Source organism: Dysidea avara, chromosome 6, assembly GCF_963678975.1.
Source record: "Dysidea avara chromosome 6, odDysAvar1.4, whole genome shotgun sequence".
In the NCBI taxonomy this organism is placed as follows: Eukaryota; Metazoa; Porifera; class Demospongiae; order Dictyoceratida; family Dysideidae; genus Dysidea; species Dysidea avara.
In genome coordinates, this window is record NC_089277.1 from 3,705,465 (window position 1) to 3,722,545 (window position 17,081).

General features: G+C 38.2%; 1 long non-coding RNA gene across 15 annotated transcripts in view; it reads left to right on the forward strand.

The window, feature by feature from the left end:
* The window catches only part of LOC136258878 (uncharacterized), a 30,627-nt gene that overhangs the window by 3,074 nt on the left and 10,472 nt on the right, over positions 1-17,081 (forward strand). For 5 of the 15 annotated variants that reach the window (XR_010703061.1, XR_010703058.1, XR_010703063.1 and 2 more), the window contains 8 exons: positions 2-248; positions 296-388; positions 1,110-1,271; positions 2,135-2,195; positions 2,477-2,665; positions 13,985-14,132; positions 15,730-15,832; positions 16,138-16,313. This is a non-coding gene — a long non-coding RNA (uncharacterized lncRNA). Of the gene's footprint in view, position 1; positions 249-295; positions 389-1,109; positions 1,333-2,092; positions 2,196-2,250; positions 2,370-2,476; positions 2,666-13,984; positions 14,133-15,729; positions 15,833-16,137; positions 16,314-17,081 lie in introns of all 15 variants that reach the window. The other 10 variants (XR_010703068.1, XR_010703067.1, XR_010703066.1 and 7 more) reach the window with 10 other exon arrangements.

The following is a 17,081-nucleotide window of genomic DNA, read 5'->3' on the forward strand; positions in this document are numbered from 1 at the left end:
GCTGTGGAGAAGAAGAATGATATTGCAAAGGAGATGTTCTTCCAAGGTAGCAACAGATGGAATTCCACCACTGATATGTTAAAAGCGAAGCACAGAATCCACAAATTAAAGCACCGCAAAAGGGAAACGCATCCTCATGAGTACAAGGTGTCTGGTGATGGGGCAAAAGTATAGCCACACCTCAAGTTTCTGCTTGTTGTCTTTCACATATATACGGGATGACAGCAGTCTCTGAAGTTTTGTTAAAAGTAAGCGCACAGAAATGAAGCCTCTGGTTTACAAATATTTCATTCAGATGTACACACTATAGCAGCCATAAAGGCAAAGGAAAGTTATGAGGCACTGAGGGAATGGATTTGTGGATGCATTTTCATCAATCAACAGCTTGGTAAGTGCTGAAAAAAGTTTGTGAGAGTTCTGGGACACAATATTTGTGACCGGATCTACGTCTTATAACCTTTCCAATTGCATGTACTTGGCAATCCATAACTTGACCTGTGAGTATGGTACCAGCCTGAAATGTGGTCACCCTACACTCCCAACTTAGCACTATTCCTGGATGTAATTTTAAGACAGTACATTATGAGTTAACTCATCAAACTTGGAAATTTGGAAAGGCTATATAAAACCTCTTTTTGCAGATCCGGTCACATTAGTACTGTACGTATGATGTGTGTGCACTACCAATTTACACATTAGCATGAGGTATTGTGGCTGAACTATGAGATCATGTGATGTTTGATTACCAATCAACTGGCCAGTTGTTCACTGAGCACTGATGTAATCTGGTTGTTCGTCAAGAGTCCATTTTGTGTAGTGGTAGTTGGTTGTACACTCAGACTACCAAGCACTTGTGTGCTGTCAGCTCAATCACAGACTTTTTGAGATAATTATAATAGCTACTTAAATGTATTTAACTCCATCTGTGTACTCTAATAGAATGTCAACCAGTTCACAAAATACTCTAATAGAACAGTCACTTATATAATTTGGATAATCAAGTCCCTACTGGTATTGGCTCAAAGTCACATTGATGTACTGAAAATATCCACCTATTATTTTGAGCCTTATAAATTCCAAACACTGTAATCATGTCATCATTATTTCAGGGTAGATTTTTTGATTGGTCAATATCCAATGACTTCATAGTGTCCATGTTGTCAGATGGAATGTGTTGATTGTGAGATTCAATATCAGGGAAGTGCCTCTTTGTGATCAGGGACACCAGTGGAGTACAAACCTACTGTTGTTGATTCATCCTCTCAATCACTGTATCCTTTGTCTAGGGGTTCATAGTGTCTAGATTGGTGTCACATGTGACTACTATTAGAGGTATGTGACTACTGTTTGTGGTTTTAGGATATCTAAATTTATGCCACATGTGACTGTTATTAGGAGCGTACTTATTCATGGGGGTCATGACACCATTCACTTCTATGGTTACCCATGCAAACAATAGGACGTTGGTTTCATGCTTTGATATATCTTTATGACTTTTCTTCTGAGGACAGAAAAGTTTAAAATTTTGCCAACTCCGCAATTGGATTTTGAGTAATTTTAGGCAATCACAGTAAATCCAATGCTTTAAACTGTGAAGCAAATAACCTACTGCAGGGAAAAAGTAGTGACTATAAGCTGTAACCTTTGTTGCCTTATTAGAGAGTATAGTTACATGACTGCTCTATTAGAGTATCTCAATGCAGTGAAGTGTCCTGGTATATAGTATGATAAACAGAAATAGGTGGACTGCCACTGAGCTAAATTTAAAAGGAGTTTCTGTCAAAACCACATAGATTCATCACTGTACTACTGCTATTGAAAGTGTGCATTAAATTGGGTCTGACTGAATTCTGTGGGCAAATGCTCAAGTTGAGCCCCAACTGTTTTTTTTTTTTACTGCTGTGTTGTTAGTATCGTAATTTACTAATTTTTGTATACAAAGCTTGTACGAAAATTCCTTACACGAAACTTTTTACATAAGATCAAACACACAGTAAATCATACAAAAATATTTTTACATGAAATTTTTTATATCACAATTTTTTTTTTGCACAGAATTATGGTATGTAGTACTGCTGTGTTGTGTTGTTAGTATCACATGATCTCAGATTCCTTGACTACCACTACACTACAGACTGGTAATAATAAAGAACAAGTGGAAGGTCTTTAACGTGTCCACTGGAATGGTTGACAAGGTGAGGAAGTGTCACAACGTGATGTACAGATGTTACTATTTAGTGCACTAATTAGAGTCAGTGGAGCCTTACTAGATGATATTTAGTAGAAATTCAATCTAGCAGTCCAGTCCATTGAATACTGACAGCCATGTGACAATACACAGATAGTACAGGGCTTATGGGGTTGTCCTTGTAAATTCATCTATAGCCTTATTGACTACCTTAACCTCCTTACTAAATGTGCTTGAAGTGTCTGAATAAGAATTTACTAATCTCATGGTGACGGACTGTTCTATTAGGGTGGTAACACAAAGACTCTGTGGTGTCTACGTTGTCTCTGGCATTTGACTCCTCTGGAAGTGTGCTGTGCATTGGAGATGGAAAGGTGGGTGGGACTTCATACTGTGCTTCCATTGGCTGCTTTCCACCAGGGCTTTATTTGCCTTCTACTTTGACCAAGTGTCTGGTAAACTGCAATGCTCAAAGAGGTACGTACATGTTGCTATGGTAAAAATATGATCATCATGTGAAGTCATGTGTAACCTTATAACATGTTAGTATGGTGGTGTGTGAATTGGTGGAGTAGTCATTAGACTTATACCAATTATGCCGGCATAATTTTTCTAGCATAATAAGCTAGCAAAAACATCGAGAATTATGCCAGCATAATAGGACGATTTTCAAGATTCAGAAATAAGATCGAGATACTCTAATATGTCAGTCACTTACTCTAATACAGCAGTCAGGAAAGGCTGATATACTCTAATAAAACAGCCAACTTTAGAACATAATCTTGATTTTGAAAATTTTTAGCATAGCTGAATTAGAATGTTGTGGCATCAAAATATACTGTGTGTTTAGTAAAGGGGTAACTGAGTGCAAATTTTTATTTTGCCTTGCCACTTACTGAAATACTAGGGCTAGAACGAATATATAAATTCATCCTCTGAAACTTCTTTTGAAAATGTTTCCGAAGCTTTGTTACAAATGTCATGTCAACAATAAATAAACACCATTGATGGTTATTAGGTGTATACTATAGTACAAACTCCTACACTTATAGCCCCAGTATTAAACTATAACTACACCAAAAAGTACGTAAATTACAGCCTCCACAAGGAGTGACAATACTTGTGCAACTGGTTTAACTTGTTTGTATCCATGGTAATGAAGCTTTGGTGGGGTATGACAGCATCATAATGTTGTGAAACCAAACGAAGCTATTTATCTCAGTCCTACTAAATACCTTTCCCATTTTTGATCAATATTTATTGTGCATGTATTCATGCAAGGGCAATATCTATATTTAGTTATATTTAGTTATATTGAGGTAGTATCTTTAAAATATTCCTGGCAATATTGCATCATCTTGTCACCATAGTAACTGGGAATAGTGTATACTTCTTAGATGTGAGACGGGATCCATTGTCAACAAGTTACGTTCTCTACCAGTGCTGGTATTGTGTTTGTCCCTAGATAACATATATAGACCTATAGCTAGTATGAATTTCGTTATTTTATTTGTAAGCTTGAATGCAATTCCTTGTATACATTGAGTGGATGTTGAGAAGATACACATGGAAATCAAAGTGCGAAGCTAACATGTTTTATTTAGAATATCACACTTTATTTCATCAGGAAACCACTGGGGTTTACTTGGCAAACATCAGGTTATGTTAGTGATTTCAAATGTGTACATATCTAATAGTAGAGTTATGAATAACTTTTGAAGTCTGTATAGTTGATATAGTTGATGCTAATGAGGTATTTATTTCAATATTTACTTTAGTAATGATGTTATACTGCTTGTGGCTTCAGATGAATATTGTAACTTTCTTGTGAGCACCTTCGTGAGGTTTCTGTAATGGTACAATGAATTCTAGCTGCTTGATCTCTTCATTATAGCACATACTTTGACTGGATCTGCTGGCATATTTGACCTGTTAATAGCTGTGGTTACTATAGCTTTCAGCAAGGAAAACCCTGTGGCTACTATGTGAAGGTGGCTACTATGTGAAGGTGGCTACTATGTGAAGGTGGCTACTATGTGAAGGTGGTTACTATGTGAAGGTGGTTACTATGTGAAGGTGGCTACTGTGTGAAGGTGGCTACTATGTGAAGGTGGCTACTATGTGAAGGTGGCTACTATGTGAAGGTGGCTACTATGTGAAGGTGGCTACTATGTGAAGGTGGCTACTATGTGAAGGTGGCTACTATGTGAAGGTGGCTACTATGTGAAGGTGGCTACTATGTGAAGGTGGCTACTATGTGAAGGTGGCTACTATGTGAAGGTGGCTACTATGTGAAGGTGGCTACTATGTGAAGGTGGCTACTATGTGAAGGTGGCTACTATGTGAAGGTGGCTACTATGTGAAGGTGGCTACTATGTGAAGGTGGCTACTATGTGAAGGTGGCTACTATGTGAAGGTGGCTACTATGTGAAGGTGGCTACTATGTGAAGGTGGCTACTATGTGAAGGTGGCTACTATGTGAAGGTGGCTACTATGTGAAGGTGGCTACTATGTGAAGGTGGCTACTATGTGAAGGTGGCTACTATGTGAAGGTGGCTACTATGTGAAGGTGGCTACTATGTGAAGGTGGCTACTATGTGAAGGTGGCTACTATGTGAAGGTGGCTACTATGTGAAGGTGGCTACTATGTGAAGGTGGCTACTATGTGAAGGTGGCTACTATGTGAAGGTGGCTACTATGTGAAGGTGGCTACTATGTGAAGGTGGCTACTATGTGAAGGTGGCTACTATGTGAAGGTGGCTACTATGTGAAGGTGGCTACTATGTGAAGGTGGCTACTATGTGAAGGTGGCTACTATGTGAAGGTGGCTACTATGTGAAGGTGGCTGCTATGTGAAGGTGGCTGCTATGTGAAGGTGGCTGCTATGTGAAGGTGGCTACTATGTGAAGGTGGCTACTATGTGAAGGTGGCTGCTATGTGAAGGTGGCTACTATGTGAAGGTGGCTACTATCTGAAGGTGGCTACTATGTGAAGGTGGCTGCTATGTGAAGGTGGCTACTATGTGAAGGTGGCTACTATGTGAAGGTGGCTACTATGTGAAGGTGGCTACTATGTGAAGGGTGCTACTATGTGAAGGGTGCTACTATGTGAAGGTGGCTACTATATGAAGGTGGCTGCTATGTGAAGGTGGCTACTATGTGAAGGTGGCTACTATGTGAAGGTGGCTACTATGTGAAGGTGGCTACTATGTGAAGGTGGCTACTATGTGAAGGTGGCTACTATGTGAAGGTGGCTACTATGTGAAGGTGGCTACTATGTGAAGGTGGCTACTATGTGAAGGTGGCTACTATGTGAAGGTGGCTACTATGTGAAGGTGGCTACTATGTGAAGGTGGCTACTATGTGAAGGTGGCTACTATGTGAAGGTGGCTACTATGTGAAGGTGGCTACTATGTGAAGGTGGCTACTATGTGAAGGTGGCTGCTATGTGAAGGTGGCTACTATGTGAAGGTGGCTGCTATGTGAAGGTGGCTACTATGTGAAGGTGGCTACTATGTGAAGGTGGCTACTATGTGAAGGTGGCTGCTATGTGAAGGTGGCTACTATGTGAAGGTGGCTACTATGTGAAGGTGGCTACTATGTGAAGGTGGCTACTATGTGAAGGTGGCTACTATGTGAAGGTGGCTACTATGTGAAGGTGGCTACTATATGAAGGTGGCTACTATGTGAAGGTGGCTGCTATGTGAAGGTGGCTACTATGTGAAGGTGATTACTATGTGAAGGTGGCTGCTATCTGAAGGCAACTACTGACTATGGACTTATGTGGCAGCAGCCTGTGGCGTTTATACGGATTCGTGAGTGAGTGACCTTCAATACTATCGTTCATTTTAACTTCTCTCTAAAATGTTATTTCCTTGCTTAAAACAATTCCTTTACCCGGTTTCTGCTTCCTTATCAACACTTGCATTAGTATATTCAGATATAAGCCGCAACTCTTATGACAATAATTCTAGGCTATGGAGTGCCTACTATCTGAGGGCAGCTATTATATAAGCCGCGGCTATTCAACAGTCAAATACGGTGTATTTTTTCTGTGACTGATATGTACATGCTATTACTAATGTGTGTGTTATACTCCCTTCGTGTATCACCCATTACTCAGAGCAAAAATTCCTGTAGAGTCTAACATCACAGCACTCAGCTGGCAACTGAACAGTTTATTCGAATCTTTATATACTCATAACTGAATGGTGTAATGGTGTATAGAATGCATTTGTACAGGCCCTTGAAGCATATGGCTGTGGTATTGTAACTAAGTTAAGTGTTCAGTAGTTGAGAAAGTGAAGTCCTTTACATCACAGACCGGTGATGTCACAAATACAATCAACCTGATATTCTTGTAAGCTTTGTGTGTGCTTTGTTGAAAATGAACTTGTTTATCAAAGTTAATTGCAATTCTCTTTGTTCTTCTAACCACATGTCTCTAGTGGAATAGCCCTTGAGTTACATTACTGCAACTATGGCATATTGTGCAGATATACCAGTGGGCATTTAATCCCTAGTTCAGTTATGCGTGGGCATCTGAAGTACATTGTAGAAAATAGATGTCCACTGATATTGTCTGCAGTTGTACAGGGGAGGTACAACATGCACATGTGAGCACATATGTTTTGTACATAGAAGCTATTTTATGAGGCTATTGATGTAAAATACGTGCCGATCGAACCCTTTTCTGATGCTTAATTCAGCGGTGCAATCAACCCCATTCAACCCCGATGGTTTAGTTTTAATGTACACAGTCAATTGGAGATGCCGTCACGTGATCAATAAGTTACCAAATGAAATAAAGCCAAACAGCAAATTGAGAAGAGAAAACTGTTGTAAATCAATTGCACAAGTGTCTAAGTAGTTCAGCAGTTTATCAAAACTCATCTATGCATAAATTTCTGTGATTTTACCATTTAAAGAATCCAATTACTGTGAACTCCTTTCAATAGTGCTTAATTTGTGTTGTACCTCCTCTGCCAGGTGTAGGTGACCTTCCTTGTTTTGTTACTTTTTATTTCTTTGATCCTTAAAATTCCTAATTTTTTCTTGCACTTGTTTAAGATATCATAAGTGTATGTTCAATTTCTTTTTAAAATGATAGTTTAGAACAAACAATATAAGCTCAGCAATATGTGTACAATACATACAACATAAATGTTATTAGTGGCAGCAGACATTTCAATGGCATGGACCTGTTGCAATAAATTGGCAGATAGAGTGTCCCATATTGTTAAAATTGCAGCATGCCAAATTTTGAAGAAACTATCCAAAGATTTGAAGTGATAGGATCGTGCAGTTTAAGTGCCTGGGCATAAATCGGTTAAGTGAGACGATCTCCTAGTGACAGTTATAACAAATTAGGAAGTAACGACTGTAAATCACCACGACCCTCACCATCCAATAATCGACATGTGAGACCAATCGCCGCAGCATGCTGGCGTTATTCCAGGGGATGGAAAGGTGCTATGACAAATACCGACGGCTTGCTGCTGATGAGCATCCAGATGCTCCAAGTGACTTCTGGCAGCACCAAAATACTACTGCCTAACAAAAAACCAAATTGTTCAGAAGCAATAAATAGCGGGATATGTTTCTTCAGTTGGGGCAATAAAACTTGTTCAAAAACACCATACAGGAACTACAGGGCAATAGTTTGTAGGATCAGAATGCAAGCCATGCTTATTAGTGGGTGTGATACAACTAATCTTCCAAGAAGATGGAAAAATGGATGTACGTCATATCTTCCGAAACAAGGCTGCCAATGGGCCACTCACAATTTTCTTAAGACTCTGGGGCTGATATCATGATCATATCCCACAAACTTAGTAGGGCCAAGATGTGCAAAAACACAATGGACTGTAGACTTCTTAACTCTAAATTGACATAGTAACACATCAGAAGGATGGTCCAGGTAAGCTTCAGGAGTAGCTTCATTGGCACGAGTAGGTAACTTAGCAGCAAAATGATCCGATGAAGATGGAACAGAAAAATGTTTCCTGGGGCAGTGCCTGACAAACTCTTGGTTAGGGCCCATCAAGCGGTAATGTTTCTAATTATCATAGTAATGGCATTCATCATTTGGTAAGGAAAATCATTATTGTGGCTAAAGAGTTTACAAAGCTTTATAGCAAAGTAATGAATAACAGTTGATTCAATATGATTAGTGCTGTACTTAGCAAAAAGCAGCACTTGGCTGTGTGGTTGATAAGTTGTCAAGTAAGCAAGTCAACTTGTTTCACAGTTGTTCCTCATTTTCTCTTTGACCTAGTTTTCTATGTGTGTAAGGAAGACTTTCTTCAAGAAGTCTTGCATTGAATTGGTTGGCCAACTAGTGACGTATCACCTGCTATTAGCTTTGTATTAATACATAAGCATATTTTGATGCAAATGTATAATTGATGTTATACCATGTAGGCATGTACAAAAAAATTTGCATGAAAATAAAGCCAATTACGGTACTCTTCCTGTAGCCACAAGAGATAGTTAGCTATTGTGAGGTTTCTGTGATTGATTCAATGAATCCTTATCAGACAAGTAGGCCCTGGTGGCTGTGGCTGTTGCATACATCACACATACATACACCTTGTAACTGCATCCCAATGTCAACGTGAATGACTTGCACGTGTGTACACACTACACACACACACACACACACACACACTACGCACACATGCACAGAAAAACAATTATAGCAAACACAAAATTTTTATTTGATGCACCCATGGAATCTTATGTCACAACACTCAGCTGTCAACTGAAGACCTCCACAGGTTCATAACTAAGCCCTTGAAGTATAATTTAATTTGATATGGTGTATTGTAACTAAGTTAGGTGTTCCAGTATAGTTATTATGGTGAAATCCCTGTACATCACAGGCCAGTGATGTCACCACTACAGTCAACCTGATATTCCTGAATTTCCAATTAAACAAATAGCAAGAAACAATTTCTAATTACATTGTTATGTGTTTTTTTGACAATGAAACTTGCTTATATTTTTAATTTAGCTTCCTTGTTCTAACCATGTATTATAGTATGTTCACGTTGAGCTGAATCCTCAAAAACATTTAATAACTCATGGATGCAATTATACATGATCTTGAAATTTGGCTCTTTGTGGTACTGCTTGACCCGCTAAAAATATTCAAAATCTTGTTTTCAAATGTTTGACATAATATTTACGGCCAATCAAAATTTCCACAATACATTTCCTATGGGAAAGCCATATAAGTACAGTGTCCATTACAGCCCTTTCCCGAACTTGTATTGGAGCCAAACCATACGTGTCTGTTGTTGACACCTTTGTTGTTACCAATAATCATCTGGTTGGCTGAAATGTTAACTCTGTTGAGAAAAAATCCACTTTTAATTTTTAACTGTTTTTCAGGATTCAGCTCAACGTGAACATACTATAGCTAGCGGAATAGCCCTGACATCAACAACAAATTGTGTCAGTGAAGGCACCTCGGAGAGGGTCATGGTTATGATGAACTGAGCCCTAAGAGAATCATTACAATAATCATTAGTGTTATATAACATGATTCTTTAGTTTATAGTTGTAACGTGAGCACGAGTGATTTGCCTGATATGTATGCCAAAAGCCCGAGGGCGAAGGAATACATATAGGCAAATCACGAGTCCCCATGTTACAGCTAATATGTAACACTTCCATTCAGGCTGATAGCCTTGATGCCAACATGAGTGTAGCAACTGGATTTGTTTATATGCATGCCTGAAAGATTCTATTATAGTTAGGCAGCAAGTAACGTTGTAGCTACGATTGTTATAATAAATAGACGAGTCCTACGGATATCACGGAAAAGCAAATTTTCTGGGAATTTACAAGTGTTTTAATGCTTTCGCATTGTTTAAAGACTAATCACAACATATACTGAAGACCTAAAGGGGTACTCTTTGTTACAGAGTGGTTAACTCATGTTGTCCGTAATGTGGGCGTGTCTGCATTCAAAAACGTGTTGAAATGCTTATAAATGCACTGTAATACTAGCTCTCACCTTTAAGTAACATTTCCCAACTTGTAGAACGGCAAGGATACTGGAACACCTTCATTTGAGTGCTTCTTGTGACAACACTTCAGTTTGTGGTAATCATCACGTGAGCATTATAATTTATTCCCACAATCGATTTCAGTCTGAACTTGTATAAAACAAATGGAGGGTGGTACCACTACCTCATCTACATCAAGGCCATGCCTGCTTTGAAGTGGCTTGCTCTTTTAGAAGTACAACCACTTTCCTGGGATACGTTTACATTTAGATGTCTCCCTATAAAGAGGCATACATGGCAAATGTACATGTATCCTCTGGAATTCCTTTGATGTGAGGTATGAAAGTGTTACATTTATTATTGTAAGACACTAGAAAGTATCTGCACGAAAAATATTACATGCTAGAAGGGATGTGTCACCATAGCAACTTGCCCTATTGTATACACAACTTTAAATGCCACATCAGTAAATTAGTAGGAGTAATTGTTATGCCATGAATAACATTGAAAGATATAGGTGAATTCAATAAAGGCTACTATGTGCGTGCATATGGTAAATTCACTAAATTCTTATCTGCAAAATTGCTACCAAGCACATATTATCTATTACATGGGTATGCATATAGTAAGCTTAACCCTTTATTATCGAATGGCTACTATATTGCCATAACAAGTGCCCTTTATAAACGGAGCCATAACTCCTTTTTCCTAGGGGCTACAAAGCTGAAATTGCTAGCAAACTGCTCAGAAGGACCGGGCGCTTCTAATGAAGTTTACCGTTCGGCGATAGGAAGAAGCATGGGCAAGTTATAGCACTTGGCAATATAAAATAGCGTATACAAAACAATAATACCTGTTTAAAACTCCATGTTCGCCTTCTCCCTGCTACTAGGAGGCTTTAGTTAGAATTACTCCATTCCCCACGTGATAAGGATTCTAAAAATAAATAGTGTGATGTCATCGCGTTGATTAGTTAGATGGCGGCGCCCATCTTTCAATGCCATGGCGATACGGAGAAGATTCGCTTCATAGCGCGTGAGTTGTGTGTGTGATCTGTAAGTATTCTAGCTGTATTGGTAGAAGAGAGAGATGGCTATCAAACGGTATATAGCTTGATGGGTTAATTAATGGGTGGGGTCCACTCGTATCACACACAGTTCACACAAGCCATAAAAGTTTTCACACTTGCGGTTTTGTAAAAACAACTTCGGTAATAAAGGGTTAATGTCAGCCTACAACTTGTAGTTGGCCTAAAGGCCACACCATGACTTGAATGGCATCATGTATGCCCAAATTTGATCACTTTTGCGGCAAAAGTTGAATTTCTTGTCTGGTTGGCACTGTTTCACCCAGGCATTTGATTATACTTGTAGAGTAGGCCCTGACCGCTAGGCTGCCTAAATGCAAAGGGAAACTACATCCCCAAAACGTGTAGAAGTAGTTTACAATTTGTGTGATCTATCGGATATCACTTAGAGACTACTACTTTGAAGTCAATGTGCATGGTTAGCTGTCAGTTTGAAAATTCCTGAGGTTTGCACCACTAACAATTGTATTCCTCCGCTAGCAGCTGTGCTATCAACCACATTAGAACACTACTCAGCCATTTAGATTGTAGCTTAATTTGGTTTTCAGCTGCTACTATCATAACTGCAGAGTCAGTTTGGCCGCATACATCTGCCTATCTCTATTATGCTGCAAGAAAACGTCAACTTGATGGCCATGTTGTTTTATCAATGTTATGTCTCTATACAGTATATTATGTCTTGTAATGTTTAATGTAATTGAAGTGCCCAATTGCTGTTACACTAACTGTTATTAGTATCTGACATTCAACAATAATGGTCCTCAATTGGCATAACAAACTGTTTTATGTGTTGCTTTGTCAAACTGGAAATTAGACAACTGTGTTGTGTTATAGGTATTGGTAGGTCATTTCCTTCCTTTCTTCTACTCTAAACAATTGTTTACTGCACCGTTTGCATCCTAAAATGTTGACACCTATGGTCCTGCTTGTATTCTATTATACAAATCTTAGAGCACCATTGCAACTGTCCATAGTCCCATTTGTGTTCAGTAAAAATCACAACCTCTGTAAACGGAATGAATAAAAGTTTAGCTTTGTGGTCCCAAGTTCCACCATGCAGTAAGTGTGTGTGGTTTGTCACATGATCCGACAAGGAGGGGCTACAATTGGTGGGTAGTGTTCCCACCATCATAACAGAAACCTTACAATCACTGCTGACATGGCACAACATGTGTTTACCACACAGACACACTACTAATCAAACTACCCCACTGTACTAAACTGGTAGCCACAATAAAGAGCTGATTGGCTACCACAGCATGTATGCTAACTAGTACATTGTAATACAATATGCAATTAATTCAACTTCATGATAATATGCTGGGATGTGTCACCATGACAACAAGTCAAGCCATAACAGCCAGCCAGTTCAGCTTCTAGAACATTCTGGAACTGTCTAGTTGGTGTGGTTAGGAGTTTATTCCAAATAAGGTGGCCTGATGGATACTACTATTATTATAACAGTAAACAACTTAATATGGCTTCTGGCGTTACTAAGAATAGCCTACTTGTATGGTACAAAAGGCCACAGACTATGTGGAGTGGTGATAATGGACAGGATGTGCAGTTTATAGAATCCCTCATACCCATCATCCTAATTGCTACCTGTGTAAACAGAAACTCATGCAGTTGTATTGACTGGCAGAGAAGAAATGAATAATATTATATCGTATACACAACTTTAATATAACACAATTGTAAACTGAGGACTCCATGCACAATAATCATGACACTACCAGCTGGTTCCAAAAGCATCCATCCATCTTAGGCACATGCCTACTGGGTAGCTCTGTTGAAGACACTGTATTATACCTTGTTTGTAATTGCTTCTTTCTACTAAGTGTATAACACATATAGACAGATGCCATTATTACAATAACAATGCAATTATATCTGTGGGAGTTAGTTGTAAGAGATCATGTCGGCTGCTAACGTTAGCTGTTGTGCACTGTGCAGTTAGCCTAGTGTTGAGCAATGTGCTGAGCTGGTCAGCTGGTATAGTGTCAATATGGAAGACCTATACTTTATCATCACTGTAATAGGTACTTCATAGGTTTGGCTTCTCTTGCTTCTAAGTCCCCAAACAATAGGCTGTTGCTTTATAATTATGGTGATCTCATCAGCCATGCCAGCGTTAGCACTGCTCTCAGAATTTATGTCAACTAATACCAGATCCTAAGTGTATCACAGCTGCTTCCATGCAAGTTTATGAATTAATTTACAGGATGACCATTAATTTCCTATCCCATAATAGTCAACAACTACCATAGCAGCTGTACCTGCTACTAACTTATCAGTGTACACTATTTTCAATAGTTCCTTATAGATATGCAGCATATGCCTCAATCAACTCAAGTATTAGCTTATTGTTTAGTACCTTTAGAAAAACAAACTGTGAACAAGTAAAAAGCATTTACTTATAGTACAATACGATTCATGATGGAAGATTTTTGTGATCAAAAGTTAAGATTGACACAGTGTGTATGTAGAAAACTGCTAAGTGCAGTCAATAGAATGTGTTTACTACAAGACTCTGGCTTATCCCACAATATTGTGAAACACTTCCAACAATGAGGTCACCACTGTCTTGTGTTTGTATGGTTGGTTGTGATGTAAAATGACATGTTAATTAAATGTGATTAATTAGCTTCACTTTTGTGATTAGTGTGTTCTATCATGTCTTTGTGATGTGCAGTTGTAGGGACTGAAGCTCAACTCTACATGACTACTTTACATGGGGTCTCACTACCTTGACAAGTACTGACAACAAGTGGAAAACATTACAGATCAGTTGACATAATTACCACCTAGAAACCACAAATTGAACTTGCATCATGCAACTGGTGAGAATACTACAAGAAATCTACACTACCCACACGAATATAATATGTGTGTGTTTATGAGTTAACACTGCCAGAGCAAGGGAGGTGTGTTGTACTGAGGCAACATGCAGCTACAGTGATATGAATATCTTTATTTATTGGTATCAGGATGGATTTTGTAAGCATAGATTACAATAGAGTGCACTGCAGACAAACCAGCTGGTGTGACCACTGAGGACCAACCTACTAACCAATAAAATAACCATTTTGTAACCCGATACTGTAATGGGGGACTCCCTGTGAAAATCCCTTCATCTATAATTACGAATGTGATAAGGTGTTTGTTCTATATCATACCTACTCCATGACCTGTTATGATGTATATCCCATTAGTCCATTCTCAACTCCTTAGTACCCCTACATTCCTAGCGAAGCAGGAAGTCTAGGCAATCACCAATATGATTTCTATATACAGTTTGTAATCATTAAAAAGGAAGTCATTATTTACATATACTTACACCAGCTAGTATACATCTCTACAAGGTAATAACAAATTTACATACAGCACAAATAAAATAATGTTAACTGTGATTATATATAATAAACCTGCATGATCATTATAAATTCTGGTCGGAGAGTTAAAAAATTATAGACAAAGTAATTTTTGTGCGTTATGCACTCTTGTGTGATTGCCGTTGGAAGTCCTGCATTTGTGATTTTAGACACTGGAGATCTTTTACTACAGAGGTAAAGCATTGCTAACAGCGTAGCTTCACACTGTTTAGCACAACTTACATTTTGCATGACTTTGTGTTATCAAGAGCTCTTGATTTTCTAATGCCTGAACTTGATTTTCTTCACTTCTCCTTAGACTTTCTAGTGTCTGAGTTTGGTTTTCTTTAAGGTTACTTTGATTTTCCAGTATTTGAGTATTACTTTCCAACAACTGAGTTTGATTTGCTTCAATCTTTGCATTCATCTGGTCTAGATATTCTAACGCTCTATCAATCTTTCGTTCACAACATTGGTGCCTATCACTTGATACGTGCATATTCAGTTTGCTAGAATTTACTGAAGACGATCTGCTCAACTCCTCCTGGACATCTAATAAATAATCTCGTACTGTTCTCAAAATATCATCATCAGACAAATCACACAATATCCTACGGACCATTTCATGAGTTTGATCATCATTATTGTATGTGTTTGTTAAACAAATAATTTTCTTCTTGTCTGATGATCTACTAAGCACATTCTGCAGTCTATCTGCCTCACATCCACATGTGGATCCATCACTATACTACTGCTTTGAAAGTGTGCATTAAATTGGTCTGACTGAAATCCATGGGCAAATGTTCAAATTGAGCCAACTGTTGTTTTTTTTAGTACTGCTGTGTTGTTAGTACCATAATTTGCTAATTTTCTTATACAAAGCTTGTACGAAAATTCCTTAGACAAATTTTTTTTACATAAGATCAAACTACTCTAATAGAACAGTCTTACTGTAAACTACTCTAATAGAACAGTCATACACAGTAAATCATACAAAAATATTTTTACATGAAATTTTTTAATCACAGAATTATGGCATTTAGTACTACTGTGTTGTGTTGTTTAGTATCACATGATCTCAGATTCCTTGACTACCAACCACACTACAGAGGGGTAATAGTAAAGAACCAGTGAAGGTGTTTAACGTGTCCACTGGAATGGTTGTCAAGGTGAGGCAGTGTCACAACGTGATGTACAGATGTTACTATTTGTGCACTAATTAGAGTCAATGGAGCCTTACTAGACAATACAGTATTCAGTAGAAATTCAATCCAGCTGTTCAGTCCACTGAATACTGACAGCCATGTGACAATACACAGATGGTGTTACCTGTTGTATAACAAGGCTTAGGGGGCCGTCCCTGTAATTTCATCCATAATCAAACGGAGCCTTATTGACTCCTTAACTTTCTTACTAAATGTGCTTGAAGTGTTTGAATAAGAATTTAATAATCTCATGGTGACTGTTCTATTAGGGTAGTAACGCAAACACTATGGTGTCTATGTTGTCTCTGGAATTTGGCTCCTCTGGAAGTGTGCTGTGCTCTGGTGGGTAGGATTTCATACAGTGCTTCTATTGGCTACTTTCCACCATGACTCTATTTGCCTTCTACTTTGACCAAGTGTCTGGCAAACTGTGAGGCTGAAAGAGGTACGTACATATTACTATGGTAGAAATATGATCATATGAAGTCATGCGTAAATGTTAGTATAATGGTGTGTGAATTGGTGGAGAGCTTACGCCAATGATGCCGGCATAATTTTTCAAGCATAATAGACTAGCAAAAGCATCAAGAATTGTGCCAACATAATAGGACGATTTTCAAGATTTTTAATTAAATGTGCAATACGTGTGCCAAAAGACACAGCAATACATGAACACACTACACCTTAATATTGCATTTCATATCAAGAAATGTGTAAATTTTTATTGTTGCTTATCATTCTTCACATTTTGCGGAAATAAGATTGAGATACTCTAATAGAGCAGTCACTTACTCTAATACAGCAGTCAGGAAAGACTGATATACTCTAATAAAACAGCCAACTTTAGAACATAATCTTGATTTTGAAAACATAATTTTTAGCATAATAGGCTGGATATTTGAGCACTGCTCAAAAGCATTATTTTCAAATCAGTCATATCCTAGAGCTTCCCTATCTTAAATTAATTGTAGGGCTCCAGATAACAAAGCCACTGTAACTGTGATACTGAAATATCGAAGATATTGTAGTAAAATACAAGAATTAAAATGTTATGCCATCAAAATAAACTATGCATGTGTTTAGAAAAGAGGTAGTAGCTGAGTGCAATTTTTATTTTTACTTTTTTTGCCTTGCCACTTACTGAAAACTAGGGCTGGAATAAATGTACAAATACATCATCTGAAGCTTCTTTTGAAAATGTTACCGAAGCTTC